At 39.1% G+C, this 14,263-nt stretch overlaps 1 long non-coding RNA gene across 2 annotated transcripts in view; it reads left to right on the top strand.

The window, feature by feature from the left end:
- The first annotated feature begins 692 nt into the window (after window positions 1-692).
- LOC143657702 (uncharacterized) overlaps window positions 693-14,263 on the top strand; it is a 59,743-nt gene continuing 46,172 nt past the window's right edge. For both annotated transcript variants that reach the window (XR_013162961.1, XR_013162962.1), the window contains exons 1-3: window positions 693-932; window positions 2,019-2,214; window positions 2,429-2,625. This is a non-coding gene — a long non-coding RNA (uncharacterized LOC143657702). The remainder of the gene's footprint in view (window positions 933-2,018; window positions 2,215-2,428; window positions 2,626-14,263) is intronic.

The following is a 14,263-nucleotide window of genomic DNA, read 5'->3' on the forward strand; positions in this document are numbered from 1 at the left end:
ATTTAAACCAGCACAGCTACATAAAATAGTATTAGAGGAATTTTCATCAAAATGTGTACAGATAATTTCAAGTTTCAAATCCCAGCCCCACAAACTCCACTCTCTGCTATGTGAGGACATATTAGATATTCCAAGACAAATGGATCATGACTCCTTAAGTGTCTTTTAAAATACTGCCTCAGTCATCAGCTCAAGGTCTCATTACAGAGCTCTACATTGTTGGAGGGAGACTAACTCTCTCACACATGTCAAGCAGACATGTGAAGCGGGCTGTCAGGAAACCACATTGTGACTTTCGCATGATGAAGTTCTGCCCAGCCCTCCTCTGTGAGAAGTTAGAGGGCACTTCACAGGAAAGCCATTATTTTTCTCAAAAGGAAGAGTGTAGGCAGTGCAACGGTGTCTCAGTGGCAGAATTTTCACCTGCCACGCCAAAGACCTGGGTTGGATTCCTGGAGTCTGCCCATGGCAAAAGACAAAAAAAAAAAAAGGAACCGTGTGAGGTCACTCAAGGGCTGAACAAGTCTTCCTGAACCAAGGAGTCCCACAACCACCCACATCTTTTTGCCAAAAGAACGCTGTCATGGTTAGGGACACGTGTCAACTTGGCCAAGTTGTGGTACCTGTTTATCTGATTGGGCAAGCGCTGGCCTGTCTGTTGCAATGAGGACATTTCATAGGATTAGGTCATGATCACGTCAACTGCATCCACAGCTGATTCCATTTGTAATCAGCCAAGGGGAAGTGTCTTCTGCAATTAGTGATCCTAAATCTAATCATGGGAAGCCTTTTAAGAAGGACTCAGAGGAGACAGGTTTCATTCCTGCTTTGGCTGGTGAGCCTCTCCTGCGGAGTTCATCCAGACCCTCCATCAGAGTCGTCGGCTTTGCAGCCTGCCCTGTGGATTTTGGACTCTGCATTCCTGCGGTCATGTGAGACACTTTTATAAATTTTATATTTGCAAGTGTTCCCTGTTGATTCTGTTTCTCTAGAGAACCCTAACTAATACAAACACAGATAAATCTGAATTTCAGAAAGTATAGCTAATACTTTTTAGTATGTCTCATAATATATTTGGGACACATTTATAGTAAAAAAAAATGTTATCTTAAATTCAAATTTATCAGGGTGTCTTGTATTTTTATTACCTAAATCTGGCAGTCTGAGCCCTAGAGAACTGAAAGCGCCAGTACAGATTTGATAAAGTTAAAAGGAGGACTGTTACTAAGTTCATTTAACTGTGGAATAACCTCAGTGTGGTTTCGCAGCATGCCTCATTTATACAGTACCTCCCGAGAGTTTCAAGCTTCTCTTCAGTTTTTTTTTTTTTTTTTTTTTTGGTTTTCTGTTTTTGCATGGGCAAGCACCAGGAATGGAACCCAGGTCTCTGGCATGGCAGGCGAGAACTCTGTCTGCTGAGCCACTGTGGACCATCCCCTTCAGTTTTTTCATGTCTAGAAGATACTATTGTGGACCTTACAACTCAATTGAAAGTAAAACATCATTCTGAAAATAGTGGTTACTTACCAGTGACAGAAAAAACAAATATACCAGGCAAAAAAAAAAAAAGTATAAGTAACAAAATATCACATTTTCAATATTTGAAAGGTGACTGGAAGGATGAGTTTAATTGTGAAGTAATTATAGTCCAAGGTATTTTAGGATGTCAGACACTGCAGAAAAGCATTTAAAAGAGGCAAGCAAAAGAGTTTTGACCAGCCAGAAGAAAAATAACTAAATTTTGACAGAATGTATAAATTACACAGCTAAACCACTAAAGTTACTGAGAAATAAATCTGTTCATTATGAGAGCTTTTTAAAATGTACTATAACTTACCAATGATATAATTTTTAGTAATTACATTTTATAGCAAATTATATATAATTTATATATATTCATAGAACCATAAAATAACTATAATTCACTGTAGTGTATCTTTGATTTACTCTAATTGAATATGTAACCTCAAGAGCGCAGCCCCATGTTCAGGTGGCCCACACTCTGCTTCTGCTTCCAGGGCGACCTGCCTTCGGGCAGTTCCTCCCCTTCCCGAACCTCCGCCTCCTTCGCCTCCTTCGGGAAATGAGCAGCACGGGCTCAGGGCTGCTGGCGTGTGAGGATGATGCGGGTCCTGTGGAGGCAGCCTCGGCACTGGCGGTGAAGGGCGCTCCCTCAGTCTCAGCAGCCCCGTGGGGAGAGGAAGATGGCTAAAGGTGAGGGTGGGGGCGATTCTGGAAATGTGCGCGTGGAAGAGGAGCAGAACTGTGAGCAGCTGTGATCCAGGCGCAGATTTGGTTGTATTTCTTATTCTTGTTATTCCTGAAATTGTCCTAAATGAAATGATCTTTATTATCAGAGAAAACAGGTATTTTGAGTGCTTGAGTACTAGAGCTGTGTTTTCAAAACTGATCTGTTCCTCCTTTATAGACCTGAAACTGCAATCATGCCTTTAGAATTAAAATGTCACTGGGGAGAAAAAAGAGAAGAGCCAGTATCCTCACATCGGTGCCCATCAGCCTTGAGCACATCAGGCGTCGCATGAGTTAGCTGATGCTTTGGGTGGACGGAGAAGAGAAACCAGAGACAAGAAAACAAAGTTTTCATGGAGGCCAGCAAGAGTGGAGGTGAGACCAGGGGAGCTCTGGAGATGTGGGGCTGAGTGGGGTGAGGAGGCGTCCTGGGGTGACAGCGGCTGAAGATGACCTCATGCTGGAAAGGTCACAGCCACAAAGCTCGAACAGAAGTGCCAAGGGGTGCCCGGGACAGACTGACACGATTACAGCTTTGCCTTATGTGACCTGCAGAGTATCATGCTGCAGATGTTTACACATTGCTTTCAAACTAATCACGTATTTTAACTTTCAATTCTTTGTTCTATGCTTACTAAAACTTGGTTTGGAAAAGCAGTGCCTATTTTATAGGTAATTTCTCTCTATAATGTCTCATTTTGACCTAGAAGCTTCCACATGTTTATATTTCAGACTCATAATTCATGCATTAAATAAGATTCAATTAGTTTATATCACCTCTACAACAGTGATCCTTGAATCTTTTTCTCTGGCTAAAATTTCTTGCATGGACTGCAGACCTGTAGCCATTTACGTGGCCATCCCACAGGTGTTTAACTCAAGCTGTCCTGGGGGAGCTTCTTATCTCCCTTTCTGACACCCACATCCCAAGGGTACTACCTCAGAGACTGGGAGAAAAGCATTCAGAATTGTTTTCTGGTTTTTTTGTGTGTTTTTTTTTTTGACCCACAAAGTTCTACATCTGCAGTTTTCGTTTCCCCTTTTAGTCCATGGCAGTCTTTGTTGTTTGAATGCCATACCAGTTAGGTGGAAACAAACTCCACCCTTGGAATATACCCTTGTTTGTTCTGGTAATGTAATTACATTGCCACATATTTAGAAGATTTCAGTAATATTTTCCTAAATAAACCCATTTTAAGTTTTGTAGTCCAACCTCATGCAAACCCCTTTATTTTAAAGGGCATATGGATCTCTTTAGTGTTTTATACTATTCAGGAGACCTACACTTTCAAAAGGGCGATGATGACTATCTGAATAGGTGTCCTTTATTAACTAGCCTGGTAATTTACTACAAAGAATGTTGAGTTGGGAACCAGGTGACTGGCCTCTCTGTCCTGCCACACCACTGCCCTGTGACCTTGAACACATAATCAATTGACCTAGGCCTTCATCTCTCCATTTACAAAAGGTAAATTTGCAGTTCATGATCCCTGTTATGCATTAGCTCTAGAATCTACAGTGTCTCTTTCTTTTCACTTTTAATTGTGATTGGCTGTCTTTTTACAACTTGGTATAATCTACAAATTTGATTTTGCTTTCTAAGTACTTACTGAAGTAAAATACTGAGAAAGAGAGAAGCTTACAGTTAGGTTATATCATTTTTCTCCTGCTCAACATGAAAAAAAGACCAATATCAGACAACATTACTCTGAAACCATGATAAAGTGAAACAAAACAAGGTCACTGTGCATCCACAAACTATGAAACACACCCTCCCCCGTCTAAGAGTGCCCACTGCTTCTTTACCAGTTACAGCTTCAGCCTCATTCTGGTCTGCTTTCCTGCAGAAAATGCTTCTTGAGGGACCCAGTCACACACTGCTCTGGCTTCCCAACACCCCAAAGTGGCACCCCACTTCCTTAAGCCTTCCTCAATGTTCCTCAGCCAAAACCCAAGTCCTATAGCACATTTTCCCCTGGTGAGCATCCCCTCATGGCAACAGGAAATACATCCCTTTGGCTGAAGGGATGGGCATCACTGATTTAAAACAAATCATGGCTTCAGACAAAGCCAAGGGCCACTCCTGGAAAACAGCCCTGGGGCTTTCACCCCTCCTCGATGTTGGTCCTAGAAGCAGTTACAGCATCGTGGTGGCTCAACCAGCCCAAACCCGCTGACTACACACTCCACATCTTTCTGTTTCAATGTCAGCAGAAAGCAGAAAGTTTCTCAAATTAACTTACATCTATTTATATGATATCTTTAAGATTGTCCTAATTTTTTCATTGTTGAATTGTTTGGTTTGCATGTTATGTATTTTGTCATGAGCAGGTGGAGTAAGTGCGATGGCAGTGTGGCTCACTGGTTTCTAGTAAAACCATGTCAGTAATTACAGTCTCCCTACCAATATGATATCACTCCCTTGTTTGTAGCTGTCTGAATTCTCCCTTTAAAAAATCAACAAATTTTGCCATTCCAATATGGAATATTACTCTTACTTAAAGTATCTTGAGTTTCTCTTATCTCTTCATCCATTTTTAGTTTAATTCTCTTACCAGTATGTTTATTCATTCCTTTACATTTAAAGCTTAAAAAAAAACAGAACAGAGTGAAATGACTCATTGGCAGGTTCCCCTTCTCTCTGTCATGTAAAGTCTGCAGTATCTATCAAAAGACATAGTCCTTTAAGCGGGTGTCCAGTGGGAGGCCAGTGGGTGTCCAGTTGAAGGTTGTGGAGTGAGCCATGAAGGCTGACATCTTGTATAGGACACTTCACTGCAAGGTGGACCTGACTGTGATTCAGGTTCCAAATTCAGAAACATGAATCAACTACTTGGAGAAAAATATTTGCTAGGCTTAGAAAAAAATTCTGCAACAGCCATTCATGGAGTATCAGTTAATTGAATTTCCAATGGGTTGGGGGGAAGTTGGAAGGAGGATAAAGGTCAGAAGTTAATCATCATTTTTGAACTCTACTCACTACTTTGATGAGCCATCTGAATTTTATTCTTTGGGGAAAGTAATCAGCTCCATATGCATCTGTTAAGCTTCTTTGAGCCAAAACAATAAGCAAAGCATACAACTAAATGCAAAAGTAAACTGGGGAAATCAGGCAGCTCTTTGGAGACAGAGTCCAGCAAGAGACCCAGTGGGTCAAGTTAAGCCCTGTCCCAGCCTCCAGCAGTCCAAATCAGTTTGAAGTCACTCCCAAATAAATTGCTAAATTCCACTCCAAATGAAATTGCCAAGAAACAGTACTGTCATCAGGAAATTATGAAAAAAACACTTTATAATAATTTCATATATAATAATATAAAGAATTAGTAAATAATAACTAATTCTTAAGACATGGCATATTTTCAGTTCCAGACCTTTTTCATCTGCTAAATGTCATACTATCATTCTTTTTTTCCTTTTGTATACTGTGTGGCAGGAATCACATTTCATTCTTTTTCTACATGAGTATCCCCTTATTGTAATGCTCTTTGTTGAATTTTTGTTTGGTTTGGCTTTTATTTGTTTTACTTGTTTGTTTGGGAAGTGCAGAGACTGGGAATCAAACCCAGGTCTCCCACATGGCAGGCAAGAATTCAACCATTAATTCACCCTCTAATTATTTAATATTGACATTTCAACTTCAAAACTCAAATTCAGTATTATTTAATGAAGTAACTAAATTATTTGATAGAAATTTTACCAGTTCAAAACATTCCCATTCTACATGTTTTGTATGTGTATAAAAGTAAATTCACCAAAAATGTTGACTTGTGAATGCTGATCATTCTTATAGAAAATGACCCATTTCCACACACAAAAAATTGATTTCTTTGATTGTAAAAAGAAATAAAAATTGCATTAAGTTTAAACCCCCTACTTTATGTCATACAAACTAACAGAAATCAAATAAAATCTGAAATTAAAACCAAAGCAAAGTTATTTGCATCTTTGAGATTTTCAGATTACAAATTAACTGAATTATTTTAAGAGGAAGAATGCAAGATCAAAGTCATGAATAAAATTGAAGCCAAAACCTCACCTCATATAAAACAGGCCCCTGAAGGATATGCCATGATTTTAACTCTGAGTCAAGGGAGGGACGAGGGCATAATGCCAGCTATAAAAATATCTGGAATAAAGTTACATTTGTTCAATTCTTATGGAAACCTAAAGAGAATCATTTGTAAGGTTTTATAAAGTATGCATCACCAAAATGTACTTTCTCAAGTATGAAATGAACCACATTTCTAAAAATTCAAAGCATGTGCTCCCCTAAAGTGAAAAAAAAAAACACAACTCATAAACAATTTTGACCACAGTGAGGTGTTTTTGTTTTGTTTTGCTTTGTTTGCAATAAAGCACTATACAAGAGGTTCTATTCTTTAAAACAATCACAGAATAATAATCAGAGGCTTTATTTATAGCTGAAAATATAATGACAGTGAACAAAATGTGGTTCGGATAAAGTTTGTGTCTGTTATGAGAAAGGATAGAAGTTCTTGCCTTTGATAAAGAAGTAGTAGTAACTTTTCTTATCACAGAATGGCAAGTTTTTAGAATTGCCCTGAAATTCATGGATTATCTCTTGGAATTCAAGACCTGGAGAAATATAAATATTTTCTGTGACCTGAGAGGTGCTCCAAGGTGGAGTAGTTAATGGTGAAATATCCTTTCACCTCTTCAGAGTCTCCTTATGGTCACATCCAATAGGTGGGCACTGGCTGAGCCAGTGTGTCCATGACTTTGTGATTCAGGATAATCAATCATTGTTCCGTCTGTTTGGCTTGTTTTATTTTGGAGGAGGGGTGCAACAGGAAGTGATGATTAATATATCTTATTGTGTACTTAACAAAACTGAGTGTTCTAGTTTGCTAGCTGCTGGAATGCAATATACCAGAAACAGAATGGCTTTTGAAAAGGGAAATTTACTAAGTTACAAGTTCACAATTCTAAGGCCGTGAAAATCTCCGAATTAAAGCAAGTCTATAAAAATGTCCAAACCAAGGCACCATCAAGAAGTTGCCTTCACTCAAGAAAGGCCAATGAGTTAAGCGCTTCTCTCTCAACTGGGAAGGCACATGGTGAACATGGTGACATCTGTTAGCTTTCTCTCTCTTCTGGTTTCCTGCTTCATGAGGCTTCTCTGGGACATTCTCCTTCTTCATCTCCAAAGGTTGCTGGCTGAAAGACTCTGTGGTTCTCTTGGCCTCATGGCTCTGCTCAGCTCTGCTGTGGTTTTCTCATGGCTCTGTCATCATTCTCAAAAAAAGGGGGGGTTCTCTCCAGAATGTCTCCCCTTTTATAGGATTCCAGTAAACTAATCAAGACCCATGTAGAATGGGTAGAGACACATCTCCGTCTTATCAAGTTTAATGTCCATAATTGATTGAGTCACATCTCCGTGGAGAAAACCTAATCATGTTTCCAACCTATAGTACTGAATAGGGATTAGAAGGAACCGCTGCTCCCACAAGATTGATTAGGATTAAAACATGGCTTTTCCAGCGTACATAAATCCTTTAAAACCAGCACACTGAGTGATAAGATACTAAAGCTGGAGTTACCTTCTGTCCAGAGCCTTCCTAGGGATGTAGGGTAGGATGTATTAATAACCATCTGCCTCTACCAGGCAGCCCTTCTAAGCATAGTTTTGCATCTCTTTTCTCAGGGCTCCAGGTTCACCAGTGCCTACTTTTACCACCCATAAGGCTGGGGCTTGAGGAATCTTAGAGCTGATCCATTGCCTGTAAGGACTTTGAGTATGATTTCCAAAAGTGGAAAGCAATTATTCTGTACAATTTAATGAAATTTATTTTTAAATGTGGCATTTTTTGAATGCCTTACACCCCATTAATTTCTGGTGTATATATATTAATATATGTAATTATTTTCTACAGAAGGAAATCTTTAAGTTCTTCTGATGATCATTAGATTAGAGTATAAACTATATTAAGATTCCCTATAGGATATTTTCCCTGAATTCTGAGAGGTCAGTTGATGCAAAATAAGTTTTATTTAAATTTGCAAAATGCAACCTGTTAAACTGAGGGTTAGAAAAGAAAAAGTGATTGATGTCCATAAAAGTATATAGCATTAGCTAAATTTCCCTTATATCCCTTACATTCAACCCTACATACTTACTTATTTATAGCCAGAACTTGGCTGAGCAGTCTGCACTTCAAGACTGAATATCTCCTGGATATGCCGGCCAGCTCCTGATCTAGCCTGTCAAGGGTCACTGGTGCCAGGAACCAGTGGGAACCACTGGGAACCTTCACCCTGAACTTGAGTGGTCAACTCTACTCTGAATTGGGGAGAATCAATATCAGTAAGAGTTACCAGAGGAGACTGACCAAACCCCAAGGAAAGAAAATGGCTACTATCATGATTGCAATGTTAACTAGAGTAATTATACATTACAATTAACACAACAGAAAGTGACATTAATTTCAATGTGTATGAGCTCTATCAGAAGAAAAAGACCTCTGATTTTTGCTTGAAAATGTTTCACAAACATTTACAAAAATCAGCACAAAGGCACAAAAATTGTGATGCCCTTGGCTGAAGGCTTTCTCAAATATCAAGTAAGACAAAGCTAAAATTATGCCCAGGTCCAATTACAAGAAAGTGGATGCCAGTCACTGGGGTTTCTTGAAATTCTGTAGCCATACAACATAGAATGAAGATAAATATAAATATCAACCACTGGTGGAGTAGACTTAATGGTGTTTAAGACAAAACTAACCCAGATGTACAGGAAGCAGAATTAATGAGAAATAGAATTGGTAAGAGCAGATGCCATGTCTGCATCCTTCAGAGTCACCTCAGAGGCCATGAAAGGTGAACTTGATAGGATGCAGTTCTTGAAGCAGGCATTTGGTCAGGTCTAGGGTAAACCTGGGGGAATCTTGAGGGGACCTCCAGAAATGATACAATAAGTAATAAATAAATAGGTAGTAGCACACATAGACAATTCAGAGCAACAAGTGAAGACTTTCTCACTATGATATTTTTGCTAATAAAGCACTATGCAAGACAATTCAATTTGCAGAAGTGGTGTTCTACTTTGCTAGCTTCCAGAATGCAATATATCAGAAATGGAACAGGTTTAAAAAGGGGAATTTAACAAGTTGCTAGTTTACAGTTCTAAGGCTGTGAAAGTGTCCAAATTAAAACAAGTTTATAGAAATGTCCAGTCTAAGACATCCAGGGAAAGTTACCTTGGTTCAAGAAGGCCCATGACGTTCAACATTTCTTTCTCAGCTAGAAGGGCGCATGGCGAATGTGACAGTACCTGCTAGCTTTCTCTCCAGGCCTTTTGCTTCTTCAGGCTCCCCAGGAGATGTTTTCCTTCTTTATCTCCAAAGGTCACTGGCTGGAGGACTCTCTGCTTTGTGGTTTAGCGGTATTCTGAAGCTTTCTCCAAAATACTTCTTCTTTTATAGGATTCCAGTAAACTAATCAAGACTCACGTAGAATGGGTAGAGACACATCTCCAGCTAATCAAATTTAATGCCCATAATTGATTGAGTCACATCTCTGTGGAGAAAACCTAATCATGTTTCCAACCTATAGTACTGAATAGGGATTAGAAGGAACCGCTGCTCCCACAAGACTGATTAGGATTAAAACATGGCTTTTCTAGGGTACATAAATCCTTTCAAACCAGCACAGGTGGGTTCCACAAAAAAGGAGTAAGATGGTGTTTATAGTTCAAATACATATATATCAATCAATAGTTCTGATTAGATGTCATTTGAATAAGTGTTGATAAAAAAGAAGCCACAATCTTTCATAGAAGAAAATAGCACATTTCAGGATGTAGTTTTCAAAATTTCACATAGCAAGAGCCAGTTGAGGTAAAAAGAAAGAAAAAGGAAGTGAATGAGAGTGTTCAAGAAAAAAAATGTGCACACATATTCTAAAATATATATTCTATAAAAACATGTGTACACATATATCACAAAACATAAGTGCATTTTATTATAAAGCTCTTTGTGTTCTCATGTAGGCAAAGATATTTTTTATAATCCTGCAAAAATACAAAATAAAATCTGAGCTAAAAAAAATCTTTCTTAACTTTGCTACCCAAACCACAGTCGTTCTAGTTAGTCTAGTATGAAAACATACACTAGGCATGAAGCGCTTATCTTGACTTTAGAAAAAAATACTGTGTTTTGCCATGGTTGTTTACAGCTCTTCCACCAGTTATACCACAAAAGAGCTCTCCTTTGAATGGGACTTGGTTTCTAAAAGCAAACTGAATTGGACTAACTTCATCCCCAGCAAAGATTTTTTATCTTTGACTTAACAATATACCTGACTTCACATTCCTCTAAAAATGTGGACAAGCATGTTTTCTAAATACGAATTCACAATGCATTGCTGGTTTAAAATGCACCATTCTTCCATGAACAGATAAGCACATTAACTCAGGCTTCTCAAGGGGACTGCGGTCAAAATAGTTAACTATTTTCATCTAGTAGACATCTACTGAGCACCTATTTTGCACTGGGCATTATGCAAAGCACTGTAGATATGCAATTATGCAGCTATGAACAATGTCCCTGGGCACCTCCTCTATAGGGAAAGATGCAGCATGTAATTTCAGGTGAAAGGTGTCTGAATTATAACTATATGGGAATACCTATTTATTTAGTAGATGTGCTTCTGAAGAGTTGAAATAAATAATATTTCTTTAAACATGCAATCATAATTTAATTGCAAAAGGAGGTTTCCTGTACTCATGGACTAAAGAATTCAGACATGATTCTCAGTGAGGATAACTAGAAAAAACATTTAAAAATTGCATATTTATGCTGGTAGGAGAAAGAGAGTAAACAAGGCCCTGTAGAATAATTGGGCCAAGATGTGGGAGACAATGAAGCCCAGCGGTGTGAATCAGGACTGTGAGTGTACCTTCTGAGGGAGGAGTTTGGTTATTACAGAGAAAGCAGGGAGGGTAAAGGCTGAGTAGGTGTGTGGAGCTGGGGGTGACAAACTGCATCCAGGGCAGCCGGAAGGTTTGCTTCGAAATTCCCCAGGCTGGGTGAGGAGCTGATGGGAATATACCAGGTCTCGCGGGGACTATGCCCAGCTTTGAACTGCCTCATGGTTTAAATTGGATTATGACCCCAGGTGCTCTAATAACTCCAGATGCCAGGCATGAGCCGATGCAAGCCCTTTCCTAAGCCTTGATTTATTTCTGTAAACAGTTTCTCAAGCATAGTATCTGGCATAGAGTGAAAAATAATGCGGCATATAAAGAGGCAAGACACAGTGATCAAGAACCAGGGAAAGTAGCAAATAATAGAAATAGAGCCACTACCTGGAGATGGAGCAAAGTCCACACAAAATATAAAACTTCACTAAGTAAAGGGTAAATGTTGACATTTCTAAGGCAATGATTTAAAAAAGAGTAAAAGGGTGTGTATAGCTTCCAAAGTCAATAAAGGTACAAATTTAGATTCATAAAAAGTCAATCAGGGGCGGGCCGCGGTGGCTCAGCGGGCAGAGTGCTTGCCTGCTATGCCGGAGGACCTCGGTTCGATTCCCGGCCCCAGCCCATGTAACAAAAACGGAGAAACAGAATACAATAAAACAAGAAAATGTTTAAAAATGTTTCCCTTTCTTCCTTCCTTCCTTCCTTCTATCCTTCCTTCCTTCTCTCTGTCTTTCCTTTAAAAAAAAAAAAAAAAAAAAAAAAAAAGTCAATCAAATGAAGTCAAGAAAGGAGAGAAAGGAAAATATCAAACAAGTGAAACAAATAGAAGACAAATGATAATGCATTACATGTGAAATGAAGTATATCTGTAACTACAATTAATATAAATGAACTAGATATGCCAATAAAAAAAAAAGCAAAGCTTGTCACAAATGATAGATATGAGAGCACAGCATTTTAGAAAGAATGATGGGTCTGGGGGCAGAGTTAAAACTCAAGCATTGCCACTGGTAGCTGTGTAAACTTGTAAAAATTATGCCATCTCTTTGCATCCCTCTTTCTTCTCTGTAAATTGGAGAATAAAATACATGCTATTCCAGCGGCCATCCAGCAGTGAGTTCTTTTAGTACATAGTGTGGGGCTCCCTTGGAGCCTCCCTGCCGCCTTTAAGAAAAGCTTGTGAAGACCATGCTTTCTTATAAGTTTAAGGTGGCTTTATATGACTAGGTCTACTTACATCTAAAGCGAAATAGAGCTATTATAATAAATTAGTTGGGTAGCAGGAATACCTGACATGAAGCTTAATAAACAATTAAAGCAACTAAGTCTATGTCTTAATGCATCCCTTTAAATGGTTTCTTGAAATTGTTGGCCAAATGCAGGAAATATGTTTTTTCTGTCTTTGTAGGTCAGATTTCATTAAATAAACATCTCAATTTTAATCAGGCAATTATTATGTTAATATATTCCATTAGCAGTAGATATTTATTTTTCCACACCTAACAATTTATCATCTTGAGAACTAATTTAAATAGATCTTTTTATAGCAAATCTGTGAAAACTGTGTATATTCATTAAATTAAGGATCATTTTGCATGCCAACAAAACCAAATTGTTTTTCAAATAATGCAGGATAAACAACAGATGTGTCCAATATATATTTTTCTTCAGTTGCTAAGGAAACATGTTCAGTCTTTAAAAGAATTATAAAGGTACAGAAACAAGACCAGGAAATAATTCCTTTTAATATTTGATTCAATATTTCAGAACCAGTGTGGTTCTGAACATTTTACTATTGTATTATCTGTGCTAGATTTATAAATGTTATTATTTTGTCAAGACAACAAGCGCCTAATCATTTGGTACAATGTTACCAGCTCTCCATATACTTCCCCCCAAATTGGTCTCAGCTGTTCTCAAGCTGTGGGTATAATTCCTATGGTGACTGAACTAAAATTCTGAGAATTACATCCTAGATTTCTAAACATCAGGAAGAATCAGGCTGGTTACAGGGTGCCTATTTTCTCATTCTTTTCTTATCAGGAATTCTTCTGAATTTTCAGAACCTTCTCTTCTCCCATTCTGCTTCCTGTCAACCCTCATTAATATGAATTTGCCTTTTTCCCAGGCTTAATATGAATTTGCCTTTTTCCCAGGCATACAAGTTCATTCAATGCCTTTTCTTTTTACTCCTTTTGTACTAAACAAGGTAAAACATCATTAGCACTTTTTACAATAACATTGAAATTGCCACAGAGTCATTATTTAATTTTTGCTGGTGGAGAAATGGGGATTCCTGAAAATATAAGATCCCTCCGAAAAGCCCAGAGTGGAGAAGTTCTGGGAATGAGTGTGTGGCCCCAGGTTCATGAGCACAGTCTAAGAGGGTGTGATGAGGAAATCACCATTGTCGTTAACAGAAGCAGTCTCAGAGCTCTAAGCTCAGCCTGGAGTCTGTGGTGTCTCTCTCAGCCCATGAGGCCCTGCTTGCACCCCCTTCCCTGTTACCTCCATGGGCCACCAAGCCGTCTAGCAGACACGTTGGGGGCCTCAAGAGGTGGAAATGGTGGATACCATCCAAAAGCCCATCACCCAATGGGTGAAATAAATATTGTATATCTTTACAATGGAATATTATTTGGTCATAAGAAGGAGTGACAGAGGAGCTTCCAGGAAGATGGCAGAGCAGGGAGCTCCAGAACTCAGTCCTCCTCAAAAACACCAGTGGACAGGCAGGAACTGCCTGAAACAACTGCTCCGTGACTCTGGAGGCCAGGGAAAGCCTGTACAGCATCTGGGGAAGAGTGGAGGAAGAGGCTGAGAAACTGCAGTAAAGGACATGTGTGACTTGCTCCGCAGAGCTGCTGGGCCCATCCCCTACCCTTTAAGTGGCTGGCTGTTGATGGAGAGGGACATGGAGGTCCTCTTCCCTGAGAATTGGGGGCATGGTTGAGCACTGATCACAGCATTTAATCAGTGAACTTGGGTCCCTGTCCTGAACTGGGTACCTGCCCCGAACTGCTGTTTCAGTCTGTCCCAGATGGGGTATGATGCTTTAAAGACACAGCACCT

The sequence above is a fragment of the Tamandua tetradactyla genome, chromosome 15, assembly GCF_023851605.1.
Source record: "Tamandua tetradactyla isolate mTamTet1 chromosome 15, mTamTet1.pri, whole genome shotgun sequence".
NCBI classification, from domain to species: domain Eukaryota; kingdom Metazoa; phylum Chordata; class Mammalia; order Pilosa; family Myrmecophagidae; genus Tamandua; species Tamandua tetradactyla.